Here is a 13,464-nt window from a genome sequence, read left to right as displayed (position 1 = left end):
TTTACTACGTTAATTACATCAGCTGATTAAACTAACGATGCAAACCCCAGAAGTGAAAGATTTTACTCTCGCAACAGACGAAAATAAGGTTTGCCCTGTGCCTCGCAGGGCATGCGGTAACACAGAACATGCTCTTATGCTACATCGTCCTGGTAGCTTTGGGGTAGCTGTGATGCTTTTGAAGAGATAAGAAAAACAAGATTTTAAATGGGATAGCTCTTTGATTAAAAAGCCTTACGTTGCTGAAAACTTGCATAAACCCATTCAGGCGCACCAGGCCATTTTCAACTCTCTCAGTTGCTTACCTCTGCCTGGTGGCTCAAGAACAGCAATAACACTTATGAGGCTTTTATCTTGTGGGAAGCACTTTGCCGGTTGTATATACGTCCCGAGATTGCACACAGGCTGCCTTCTAGCGTTGGCCTGAAGCACTCCTGCCTTTGCCGGGGTACGCGGTGCGGGCACCGGCACCCTCGCCCGCGGGCACCCGCCGCGTGCCGGCAGAGCTCACGGCTTTGCCGCGCGCGTTGCGAAACCTCGCCCCGTGACGAGGCGCGGCGGATAGCGCTGCCGCGTGAAAAGCAGCACGCGACGGCCGGCAGCACCCCGAAGGGCAGGGAGGCTGGCGCGCCGCGAGTCGCTTCTTTCCAACCGAGATGTGCGATTAGAGGAGCCCGGTGGGCCGGAATATAGAAATCGTTTATCTCCTCGGGGCTACCGTGTGCGGGACAGACGGTGTTTCTCCCCATGGCTCCTTAGCGGTGCCTTCTCTCTCCCTGCCTCCTCCTGCCAGCCCTGTTCCCCCACTTGTCTTCAACAGCTTGCATATTTTACACCAGTAATTTCCAATTATAAAATATAACCTACACAGAGTAGATTTCCTTAATCTTTTTCATTGTAAAACCTAGGAACACGCGTGAAGTTTGTGGGCTTAGACTTCAACCCCCCAAACAAGCAGTAGCTGTGTAAATACATCATTTAAAAATCCGCTGCTTGGTAGATGTGTGTAGTATGAATTCCTTTAAATAGTTAATGCATTTTAATGTACTACATATGAAAGAGCAATTAACTCTTAAAGACTAAATGTGTTCCTCACCACAGTTGCTGCAGTTCAAGGTCTTGCACGTGATAACGGCAGTATCTGATCTCATCCAGTGGCGTGCCTCAGCTTAAACAGTCCTAACGCAATTTAACGGCGTCCATACCAGGGGTTTTGCCAACCTAGTTAAATCACTTTCTAACAGAACAAGAGCTGTCTTTGCGGGCAGGTGTCCGTGTCCTGCCCTGCCCCGGCCAGGAGAAGAGCCTGACAGCGTCTGGGTGCAGCGCGGGACGACGTCGCTCCCGACACACACCCGTGAACCACAGCTGCCCTGCAAAACACCTCTCTGTGAGTCATTAACAAACTTTTCCTAGGGTTGGCTGTGTGAAGGTGTGTTTTGTTAATAGCTGTTGTTTGGGCTTTAACGTGGAAAAAGCCTGGTTTGTAAATCGTGTCCTAATTTGCAGGTATAAAGGTGACACGTGCTGTTGTACAAGGTGCCAAAGTATCAAACCTGGAGCATCCTGCTGCCCGAAAAACAGCTCTTGGTGCTTCATCCTGCAGGAATTAGTAGTTAAGTCCCTCCACCTGCAAAACAAACGTAAGCATAGTACGGTAAATATTTTGTGCTAAACGTTCAACCTGTTTCTGTTATTTCCCAGCAACAGATCCTCGAGAGGTGCTGTCTGCAATGCTCTGCTCTTTGAAAGACTCAAGCCAGCAGCAAGAGCTGAAAATCCTTCAGACAAGGGGGACCTTGGGGGCTGCTGCCGAGGGAGAGGCGCGAGGGTCAGCGCTGCCCCAACGCTCCCACGGCGAGAAGCCTTCCCTCCGGCCGGCCCGCGGTGCAGAAGTCTGGCAGCGGTTACAAAAGGGAGCCCGGACACGGGTGCGACTTCTCCTGTCCCCGGCGCGCGGGGCTGGCAGAGGCCATTGCCCTGCACCGCTCCTGCCTGTCCCTGCCGCCTTCTGCCTCCTCGCCTCGGGCTTCAGCGGTGCCCGCGTAAATGGCCGGGTCTGGAGAGACCCCGTTTCACTAAAGGGCAGCTCCTGCAGCGGCCTCGGCGAGGAAGCTGTGCAGATGAAGATGCCTCCTCCCCGGCCCCTGGCGCAGCCGCCTCTGCTGCCAGCGCTGCGCCGTGCTGGGGCCGCGCACCGCTCTGCCAGCGCACGGGCTCTGGGTTAGCAGGTACGTGCCACGAGATGGGCCGAGTAACTCTCGCACAGCTCTTCTGTTAACACGCGCGACACCCCGTAGGGTGAGGTGGTGAACCCTTGTGCGCCAAAGCACGACGGTTGTAGAGGGGTGGAAAGAAATAATAAGAAATCCTGTCCGTCGTTACTGCTAGTGTTGGCTGCGGCGTCCCTCTGCCGCGGTTTCCAGGCTGCTTTTCCCTGCAGGCTGCACCTCCAGCGCACCCTGGAAGCACTTCTTGGGAAAACAGGCGGCTTTGCAAGCCCAGGTCTCGTGCACCCACGCCCTGCAAGCGCGCAGCCCTCCCGTACCGCGTGCGGAAAGGGGCTTAAACAAGCCGAGAGGAAGCCAGACAGTGTTTCCGCTGCAGCGGTGCCCGCGCTGCTGCTCCCCCGCTGCCACCCACGCAGCCCCCCTGCCCGCTGCAATACCCACCGCGGGCAGCCGGCTCCTGCCGAGGCGCTGCCACGGCCTGGGAGCCGCTCTGCCGATTTACGAAGGGCGGCGGTGAGTGGCGAAGCTGCGGGGGATGATGCGTTTCCCTCCCTGGGTCGAGCAAGGGACGTTTCTAGCAAGACCCGCAGCGCGCGGCGAGCTCTCGCTCGGCGGGGCGTTGGGCGGAAGGGCTGTTGCTCGTGTGGGAAGCCTGGAGATGGCGGCGGCAGCGGCAGAAATAACAAAAATGGGTCTAAAGGTCTCCGGTCGGTGAAGCCGGCCATGCTGCGGGAGCTGCCAGCCCTGTGCCGGTGGTGGCGGCGGGGCGGCCGTTATCTGCGGCTCGCAGCAGGAAGGGAGCCCTGGGGACGCCGCCCCAACCATCGCCCCATTTCCAGGGACCGCGGCGATGGCCTTGTCGGGTGGGCCGAGCCCGTCATTCCCCCCCCCCCCGCCCACTCCCCGCCAGCTGCCAATGGGCAGATTAACTGGTCGCAGCGGAGGTGTCCTCAGCCGGTGCGTTTCAAAACGCGCCTTTGTGCCCGAGACGCGAGCTTCCCCGGCAGTGAGCCACGCTGCAACTCAAGATGTGGCCACAATGCAAAAGTACTTCCCCTTGCATCTCTTTTTTTTTTTTTTTTTAAATTAGCCTGAAACTAATTTTTGCTTCTTTAAGGAAATAAATATATATGCAAACCACAGCCTGTTGCCGTGGTTACTGCTGTATGCTACTGCGAAGAGCTTGTTTCACATCCTTAGCCCTATAGGGTTTGGAAAGCGTGATTCTTCTGGCCTTTCACCGTTTCCCCCCTTGCTAGGCCACCATCCCGCTGTTGCAAAAAAAGCATGTTGTAATAACCCCTGCGTGCTGCCGGAGGAGGCGGTGGCTGCGCTGCCAGAGCGCTGCAGCACGCTCCCACGCACCCCACGCCAGAGACCCCCCAGGTAAGAATTGTGCTTTTTGCCCCGCTTTGTGGCCCTTGCCGGCCATGCAAATTTGCAACAGAATAGCATACAGTTGTTTAGTGGGTTACGGTAAGTTTTTCGGAAAGCTAAACTGTTTTATTACGTCTGTGTTTCATTGCGCCTACTTTGGCATACAGGTCTTGCGATCTTGAGATAAGTTAGGGAAGATTCAAATAATATGTTAAAGAAATGAGCACTAAATGTAAGATGCTGTTATGCGAAGTTAAAGGAACAAAACCCTGCGGTTCTGAAGCGTATTAGAAGTAGCAGTCGGATTTCAAAGCAGAGCCTTCGCGGCACTTGCTGGGGGCACAGCGGGACCCCCATGGTGTGGAGCTCCTCCGGGACGCCGAGCGAGCACCGACCCGCTCCCAGGAACACGCGGGACAAACCCAGCGCGGGAGGCGGCCCCCGCAGCGCCGGCGGGTGCATCTTTCTCTTTTCTCCTGGTTTTACTATCATTTTGTCAGTTAACCTCCTGTGCTGCTTACTCCGCTGGAAAAGTTGAGAGAAAGATTTTCACGTGCTTGCAAGAGCCCCGTGGGTCGGTTGAACAGTTTGTTCTGTGCTGTTGGTGGAGCGGAGACCGGGCTGGATGCTTGCGCCGAGGCACCACCGCCATAGCTATGCCGCGATTCGGGTGCGTTTCTCAACGGGGGCCGAGCGCTGCTTCCCCCGCACGGGGGTCCCCCCAGCCCTGGGTGAGGCGGGTGGGTGCCCGTCCCCGGAGCATCGCTCCCCAGCCCCGCTCCGGCTCCCCGGGAGCCGTTGGTAAAGCCCACAAGAAATTAAAATGACATTACTCCCCTGAGAGTGAGCCCTCGGCTTCCTGCTGCGAAATACGCTGCTGACGGCGAACGTCCCGCCGGTTTTCTGTGATTAAACGCGGTGTTGGGTCGCAGGCAGGGTCCACCTGGAGAGAGCACCCGTGCTGCTCCCTGTGGAGGTTAGAGTGGACCCCGGCACTGCCGGCTGGGCTCCAGCACAAACTGAAGAGCAATGAAGAAATCATCTTACAGAAAGCGCAAAAGACGTACCATATATAATAATTATTTGCTGCGAAATTGGCCGTGTGGATTTTGCTCATTTATGTGCTTGTAGACTAGTAGAGATTTTAAGTATTTTATCACTTTTAACAAAAATATTATCACTTAATAGTTGCAGGAGGCTTTAAAATAAAAGGACAATACAGCGGAAGGGACAAGTCTGAAATTTGTACGTTATCTTTACTAAAATGCACATGCAAATAATATCATTAAAACAGGGGAAAAAAAAAGTCTTTTAGTACTGTAGTGTGAAAGTGATGGCCTCCATGTTGCTGTGAAGCAGAAGCGGAAGTCCGTTACTGCAGAAGTTGCACTGTGCTAGAATAGATGTAACGATTGCTTTCTCTATCGGGAAGACTGAAATTTAATGTCAGACCTTTTTGAGGAACTTGAATTTTGTGAGTGCTGAACAAATAAGAGCATAATGAAGCGAATAGCTTCTCCAGGGTCGTAATTGTGTTTAGTCTGTGTTTGAACTAACTGGCATATCTGCCTTTAATAAAGGCCAGGAAAAAAGGAAAAGTAGAGTACAAGGGGTTTTTGGCGACTATTGTATTGCAGCTATTTGGTACGATAGCCACAAGCCATACTTCAAGCTAGATGGATTTGCACTGTGATTTCTACTTATCTGTTTAAGACAGGGGTACGGCAGCACCCCGTACCCCTCGCGGGCGGGAGTTCTGCGGTCGGTCTGCAGCGAAGAGCAGCCCGGTGCCGCTGCCGTCAGCGTGCGGATCTCTTGATGTAGTTACCCTTTAAGTGCTCTGTTACTGCACATACTAAGGAGAGAAGCTTTGCTTTCGGGTGCACAGCTGGAAGTGCCTGTGCAGCTGGGCTCTTAACTGACTTTCTTTTGTGCTTTTTCTTTAGCAAAAGGTTCCCGTTTGATTTGCGATCTTACTCAAGCGGGAGTTGGGGTTTGAAGTAGATGGTGCAAGTTGAGCTGGAGGCTTTGGTCTTCACCGGCTGCGTGCGCATGGGTTTGTGCACCTCCAGTCATCTATGCCTGACCGCCTATAGGCACCGGGCCCCTATAGGGACCCTGAGGCTGCGGGGGGGGGCAGCAGGCTGCCAGGGTGGCTGCTTTTATGGAGCAACGATTGAAAGATGGTTGCTGAGTTGGTGCTTAAAGTAGCCGTGGTTCGTGCATCACAGGTTACCTTCCCCTGTCCATACTGAATGTCTGAAGAAACCAGTCTCTGACGGAGGGCTAGAAATGATCTGTAAGGCATCCATAATACATGTTTCTTAATTCTGCAGGCTTATGTCATCTCTCAGAGTATTTATCACATTTGTAGTGACAAAGAGAAAATTTAAATCTATTTTCACTTTATGGCCCTAATGCCATGCCTGTTACAGCATGCCCTATTGCTCAGTCTTCCCTTTAAACTTTTACCTTGGGATCATTTTGAAGTAGGACCTGAAGTGGGAAGTGCTTTTATTCTGCTTGAGGCGCAGCTGTGGAGAGGATGCCTAGAGCCATCCTCACGTAGGGCACCCAGGACACGTTGGTGTCCCACTGCTGTGCTTGCGGGGCTTCTGCCAGCCTCAGCTGGGTCATCACTGGCCCTGCAGCCTTCCTCGACGGGGTTTCAGAGGGAAGGGCAAGCAACCGTTGCGCAATTTTCAGAGGTCAGGCTCTTGCTTCACTTGTGCCAGGCCTGCATTAGCTCAGCCAAGAGAGTTCCTCTTTTTTGCTCCAGTTGTAATAACACATAGTGACTCTAAAACATAAAATGTCTCTCAAAATACTTTCTCTGTACTCAACAGGTCTCTCTTGTCCCTTGTCTCCTAATTTACGTCTTTTTGTTTGAATGACATAAGAAGTTAAGTGTACAATGACATATTTATTTATCCTCCTCTGCTGGAAGATAATTAGTCCATTGTCTTGATTGGTATCCCAGATGGTGATCATTATCATTATCAGATGATAATCTGGGAGCCCCCTGGATCTGAGACTTCCTTACGCTTTCCTCTTTACCATGCCCTGCCCGGACATCTTGTTACCGCAGAGCTTGTGCTTGGCATATGTGCTCTAGGGTTTAATCCCCTGTATCCCCTACATAAACCTACGTGAAACAGAATACATTCACCTTATAGGATATAGTGAGAAATGACATCACAGGCACACAGGGCGTAAACCCAACGGTAAGGCAAACCAGAGCTGTACCGTGTCAGAGAAGGGATGTGTCTGAGCGGGGTTCCCAGCAGGACCAGTATCAGAACCGCCGGGCAGTGGCCGCTACCGGCAGGGCTGGGACCGGAGGCTGGCAGGGCTGCTGCTGTCGCAGGCAGCAAGTACCAAACCCAGCAGGCGGACTGCTGTCACCTGAAAATGGACTTGACGGGAAAATGAAACTAAAAAAATTGAATTACCAGCACAACCAAATAATGGCTGTGGAGCTGGGCCCTTTAGACCGGGGGTGGAGGGGGCTGGGTAGGGAGCTGCCATTCCAGCTGTGCAGCTGTGAGCATCTCGGTGTCCACGTCCCCACTCTGCTGCCGCTGCCGAGGCAGGACAAGGAGGCACAGTTTAGACACCGGTTATTTTTTAAAGCTAGCCCTGGGTATAGAAAAGATCATTTGTGCGGACACTGGTCTACCAAAGTTATTTAAGAGAAATCTGGGCAGTGAGGAGTTTGTACAGAAAACTTTGTGACCGGAACAACTGCTTTGAAAATGCCCAGCGTACTGATGTAAGCGTACAGAGAGGAAACAGCCTCACGTATTTCTTTGTGATAGAACAGAAACAGGAAGAGCAACAATGATCCATTACAATATTCCTTCCCAGAGACTATCAAGGCGTGTGCAAGCAATGCTGAAGTTATCCGAGTGGTACATCTGTACCGCTGCTGCTTTGTAGAATGACAGGCAAACTCATGTAAGTCAGGCAAATATAAAAATAAGGTGGGATACCAATTGTCATGAATTTTTTACTGATCTGGATTAACCTTCTTTGAAACACAAGTGTAAATTCATGGCTTTTTTTTCCTGAAAGAAAAATGAGTGTTTCTTTACGTCCTTTCAGTCTCCAGCTCCTATGAAAAGGCCAAAAAAGATCAACAGAAAATATCAGAAAGCTCTCCCAGTCGGTGACGTGCCTTCACTTCCTCAGGTGCTCAGCGCTCCAGGATGCTCCCCGAGGCTCCTCCATCTGGGCAGCTCCCGAGGAGGGATGCTCAGGGCATCCCGTGTCTCTCCACGGGCTCAGAAGTGCTGTGCGGTCTGTAGCAGGGTGTGATTAGAGCACACAAAAAGAAAAGTTAATTATATTAATGCTAGGCTGTATAACAGAACAAAAGGCCTTAAGATGGAAACAGCTGGAGTTTTTGAGCAGGTAATATTATTTCTCCCAAGGTAAAGTGAGGAATTATTCATTAAAGCTGAAAAGCACTTTATCACCTCATTTCACAAAACATAAGTCTTCGCTTGGTTCAGCCCTGAGTATGGATCAGGGAAAAAGACAAATTTAAAGGCAAATTTCTTCTAGTCTCCAAGCCTAATAAATTTCAAAGCAAACAGCAAAGTGGTTTGGCTTATTCCGTTACAGATTGAAGGATGTGGCGGATGTAATTCTGAGCGATCATTTGAAATTTCAGAAGTCAGCAGAAGCTCAGTATCTATAAATGAATAAAAGTAGCATTCAATTGCAGTGGAGATGCCACTTTAGTACTGATTTTTTTCATTTGTAAGGTAAAAAATAAACGTATTCTGGAACAACTGGGTATGAGTAACAAGTGATGCTCAGAATTACAAACACACATTACAAGATTTGGGGGAGAAGACAAGCGTGAGAGGGAGAAGATGGAAAGACAAATTTCTAGCATAACTACAACCCCCAGTGCGTTTGGTAGAAGAAATAAATTTGGAACAAGGTGTCTGTGTTGATAGAGATGTTTTAACACAAGCAAGTTACACTCCTGATACTGGAGATAAACCCTTTGTGCTCTTCCTTGTCTTCTCTGACATCAATGTGCCTTGTAGTTTCCTTGTAGTCTGCTATTCATGTTGACTGGGGATGAACACCAGCCTCACAGGTTAAAAAACACGTGGCATGAGAGCCCCAGTCTGCGGAAACAGAGAGAGGCTGAAATTAAACCACGTCTGAAAATGGGAGCCTGCTGGGGGGAGGAAGATAGTGTGTTTGTTTTCCAGCAGCACGACCGCTGCTTGTCGCAGCATCCAGCCCCGAGCGCTGCTGGAGCCACCGTGTGCTTCCAGTTGAGAGAACGCCAGTCGGTAGTAACGAATAGAAGGGATCGGAATTCAGAATAAAGTCACCAAGGAGCACAAGGCGTAAAGGACAGAGGCGCTCGGGATGTCTGGTGTTTCCACGCAAAAGGAGGTGAGCAGGGAGAGAGATGTGGGGCACGGGCCATCCCAAGCAGCACGTGCACCGGAGCATTAAATGAGCCCCTTTGCTGAAGTGTCCATGCTGGACTGCGGCACTGGCCTGAGGTGTTAGGGAGCTGGAAGGAAGATCAGACCAGATTTGAAAACTTAACCACAGAAAAGCCTTCTATAGTTTTTTGTGGTTTAATTTCTGGAGCGTGTGGTACCCAGCTCCTTGCAGCGGCCCTGAACCCCTTCCCTTGCCGTGCATGCCCCCGCGCTGCTGCAGTCCCTGCCGGTGAAGGACCGATGCATGACAACCACAGGACCTCAGAAAAAATTGCCTCCTTGTAGACATGATGATGTCTTTTTGGCATGGTGCAGATTATGCTGGCAGCAGAACTTGTTTATAGGATTCACACTCTTTTTCTCTATGAACACTCATTTATTTGATGGCTCTTAATTTTCACAACCCAAGCAAGGAGAAAGCTCCATGGAGGTGGAGCTGCGAGCGTTTGACACGTCCATTTTATAATGCTTTCCAAACTTAAGAGCGGTTAAAGCCTCTGTGGAAGGTGCCTGAGGTAACTGTCATCCCTGCGGAGAGGCGGGAGCGCGGCGCTGGCGGCCAGCGGCTGTGCGCAGCCGCGCTGGTCATCTGGCAACCTGCAGGCCGGGGGCCGGGCGTCAGCCTGGGCTTCGGCACCCGTGGGAGTTGCTCGGGCAGAGCCTGCACCGAGGGGGAAGAAGGGATTTCCTTGTCTTGACTAATTGGCCTACCATTACATTTAGTAACAGGGACCAGGGAGGAACAGAAACTGTTGGAGGGCACACCATAAGGTAACAGTTCTCTGAATTGTTCCCTATGGAAGAAAACAGAAATTGAAATTAAAAGTTTAAGGGAAAAGAGAATAACTGAGGGGTTTTTTTGAAAATGTATGTGTATATGCATTGAAATATACTCAGCCTTATCAATAAACAGCTGCTTCATACGATCTAATACTTGGGAAAAAATACTAAGCAAAAGGTCTCCTGGAATCAGTGCAAATATTTGTAGGGTTTGGGTGTGAGTTTGGCTAAGACACGACTGCTGCCTTGATATCACAAGACAAAGTCAGAGAATCCTGCTGCTGATTTTATTAAAATGGTAAAATATAGAGAACTGAAAAACACAGTTTTCAAAGGCACGGGATTCTTTTATGGCAAAAGGCAAAAAAAAACCCCCTTAACAATGTAAGAGGTATAGTGTGAGCCTCAGGGATGGAACAGACTGCACCCTCTAAAAGAGAAGTATAGATCAAAAAGAGTAAACCTCGGCAGGGTCAGAGGAAGAAAGAGCTAGAAGAGGGACTACAAAAGGTCACTTAATCCATTCCCTCGCCCCAGGCAGGATGGAGTGTACCTAAATCACTCCTCGAGACGAGCGTCTCACCTTGATTTAGTACCCTTGTCAGTCCTTTTTTTTCCGCTCTAAGTCCAGCCTGAATCTCTCTCCCTGCAGTTTAATGCCATCTTCTTGTCCTCACCACCATAAATACAGAGACAAGATCGTTCCCTGCTCTTTACAGCGTCCTTAAATCTTGGAAGATCACTGCCATGCTTCCTCCAGTCTTGGCGTCGGCAGGGCGTTTCCAGTTCTTTCCATCGTTTCGTCCCCACCGCCATCCCTGGAGCTCCGGTCCCACTTCCCGTGGCCCAGTGGGCCAACACCGGTGGGCCCGGACCCCACGTGTCCCCCGGCACCCCCCCGCCTGGCAGCCTGCCTGCCTCCCTGCGTATTTAGGTGTACGTCCTTCTCTCTTTCCATCCCTTAGCTTAGCGCCACGTTGCTTTGCCGAGATCCCTTGCGGCTTGGCCCTCGAGGCGAACGTCCCGCAAGCGACACATCGATGTTGCGTCCTACCGCTCGACGTTACCGCAGCGCCTTTTTCTACGCCGTTCCCCTCGGCGTCGCCGGCGTGGCGGGGCCGACGCCTGCCCACGCGACCCTCGGCAGAGCCGAACGGGGCCCGCGCGGGTGCAACCGCGGCGTCGGCGACGCGCTTTATTTGCCAAGAAAGAGCGGGAAAGGGGACGGGAGCGCGGCCTTTTTTGCCTGCTCTGGGAAGAAGATCAGCACTACGGCCTCACGAGAGGAAAAGCGTTTTGGGGGGGCGGGGGGCTGTCTGGAAAAACCAGTACGGTAATGGGGAAGGCAGCCTGAGCCCGCTGGCGGCGACGGCCCCACGGCGCAGGCCGGGCTGTTTCGCCGGAGCCGTTTTCCACTCGCTTCCCTCCCTCCCTCCCTCCCCCCGCTCTGCCTATTTTTTTTTTTTTTTTTCTTCTTTCCTCCGAAACCGGAGGCGGCGGCGGGGCCGGGCACGTGTGCTGGGGCTCGGGCACCGTGACTCATGAGGCGCCGGGCCGCTCCGCCGCGGGGAGGATGAGGGAGGCGAGTCCCCGGGGGAAGGGCAGCCCACGACGCCTCCGCTCTTCACCTTTTCCTCGGTTTTGCGGCGCCCGGATCCCGGAGGTTGCGCCCGGCTTAGGTAAGCGCGACCGGGCCGGGGCTGGGCCCGTCCTCCCCGCGGGGCCGTGGCCGGGGCCCGCTCTCCTCACGGGGCCCGGGGCTGCCGGCAGGGCCGCGGCCGGGGCGCGCTTCCGGGCGGGGCGGGGGCGGCGGCGGAAGCCGGGGCCGGCGCGGGGAGCCCGGGCCGCCGCCGCCGCCGCCGCCTCCCTCCCTCCCTCCCTCCCTCCCTCCTTCCCTCCCTCCCTCTCTCCCGCCCGCCGCGCCGGCGGCGCTGTCAGCATGCGCCCCTGACTGGGCCGGGCCGCCGCGGCCGCCGCCACCGCCGTCCCCGGGCAGGGCCGCCGTCCGCCCGCCCGCCCGCTCCGCGAGCCATGCCCCTGAGGTGAGTGCCGGCGGCGGCTGCAGGTGCCCGGGGGAGGGCCGCTACCCCCGGCCCGGCCCGGCCCGGTGCGTGGCTGCGGCGGGGCCCGCGGGCGGCGGCCTGCCAGGGGCGGCGGCTCCGCCCGGCTCGGCTCGGCTCGGCTCGGGGGGCAAGAGGCCGTGCTCCGCCGAGTGGGGGGGGAGGGCAGCGGTCCGGGAGCGGCGGCCCGCGCCTTGCCCGGGCGCTGGGGAAGCCGGAGGCGGTGGAGGCCGGCCGTGGGAGCTGGCCACGCGTGACTCCTGCCGGGAGGCGGGAGCCCTTCCCGGCCGTGAGGGGCAGGTGCGGGGCCGAGCGGCCTCTCCCCGGGGGCGAGGGAGAGCCCCGGGGGGCGGCAGGGCCGGGGGTGTCCGCGGGAGGAGGCGGCGGGCTGCCCCCCTCCGGGGTGGGCCGGCGTCCTGGAAACGCGGGTGCTCCAAAGCGGCACCGTGGTTGAGGTTGGGTTTTTAAAGAAGAGGGTAACTTCGAAGGGACGTCGCCGGTCTGGGTGCGCGCACGTGGCGGTGTCGGGGAAAAAAATCCCGCCTTGATCCCACGTCTTTGGGAGCTTCTGGATTAACCGGGTGGAAATAGAGCGTTGGGGCTTGGGTTTGGTGGGTTTTTTTTAGGGAGAGAGTTCTTGAATTCAGAAGTTTGTTTTGCATCTAGTTGCTGCAAACAAATCAGTCTGTGAAGATGTTAGTATAGTGGGAGAGAGAGACGCAGGGATGTTGTCTGTGTGAAATAGTTATTTTAGAAGAATACATGATTATTTCTTTTAGAAAGAAATTATTTCTTCTGGTGGTTTTTTTTTTTTTTTTGAGGGGGAACTATGCTGCAAAACGTGGCAGTGGCAGCTGGACAGAGGTGACAAAGAAGCAGAGAGAGTGAAACTGTCTGAGCAGGTTTAACAAAGGGATGTAATGGACAGGAGAGAGCTATGCACTTAATGAATAATAACGTTGAATAAATAGCTGGACTATATCTTCTTTAGCACTACGGAGAAGAGGTTCTAATGGAACAGCAACATGTTCCAAAGTGACAAGGAAGTAATTTGCATAATGAGTAATTAACCGATGGTACTTATTACTGCAGGGGAAGTTTGAGGGCGAGAGTCTGAGGTTGGGCAGTTGGAAGCTGGGATGGATCGCAGGTGCCCGCCGGGGCTGTCTGCTTGTGTTTGGTACTGACCCTTGCCAGACCTGCTGACATAGAACAGTATTACGACAATTTCAAGTAGATAAAAGAGAAATAAATTAAAGGCTTGGCATCCCCAGTTTCACTGAAATGGGTGACAGGACTGCTGTCTGTGGAAGGTTGGGACGCACCAGTGCAGAAAACCGAGGTGTCGGGAGTCTCTCTGCTTGCAGGGCGGCGCCGGGAGTGCTGCCCCTGGGTTTTCTAGGGAGCGGAGCACCCTGACAGTCCGTCTGGAGGGGACAGGGATGCTGGGCACGTGCTGAGCTGAGCTCTGCAGTTGCAGCATGTGCTTTTGCAGTTTAAATTTTGCGAGGCCTGTGTCACTGCTTTCCTCAGCTCCTG

General features: G+C 53.6%; 1 protein-coding gene and 1 long non-coding RNA gene across 7 annotated transcripts in view; one reads left to right on the top strand and one right to left on the bottom strand.

Annotated features, from left to right (window-relative positions):
* Positions 1-567: 567 nt before the first annotated feature.
* On the bottom strand, positions 568-3,138 carry LOC126039959 (uncharacterized). Its single transcript, XR_007506437.1, has 2 exons — positions 2,673-3,138; positions 568-1,630 (listed from the first exon to the last, which is right to left on the bottom strand). It is a non-coding gene; the product is annotated as an uncharacterized LOC126039959 (long non-coding RNA).
* Positions 3,139-3,373: 235 nt separating this feature from the next.
* Positions 3,374-13,464, top strand: part of MBNL1 (muscleblind like splicing regulator 1) — a 108,473-nt gene continuing 98,382 nt past the window's right edge. Inside the window, exon 1 of one of the 6 annotated variants that reach the window (XM_049803841.1) lies at positions 3,374-3,617. The gene's annotated coding sequence lies outside the window, so the exon portion shown is untranslated. Of the gene's footprint in view, positions 3,618-11,352; positions 11,545-11,762; positions 11,908-13,464 lie in introns of those variants that run through there. The other 5 variants (XM_049803862.1, XM_049803843.1, XM_049803855.1 and 2 more) reach the window with 5 other exon arrangements.

This window comes from Accipiter gentilis, chromosome 6 (assembly GCF_929443795.1).
Source record: "Accipiter gentilis chromosome 6, bAccGen1.1, whole genome shotgun sequence".
Classification (NCBI taxonomy): domain Eukaryota; kingdom Metazoa; phylum Chordata; class Aves; order Accipitriformes; family Accipitridae; genus Astur; species Astur gentilis.
This window is presented reverse-complemented; position numbering and strand designations above follow the sequence as displayed.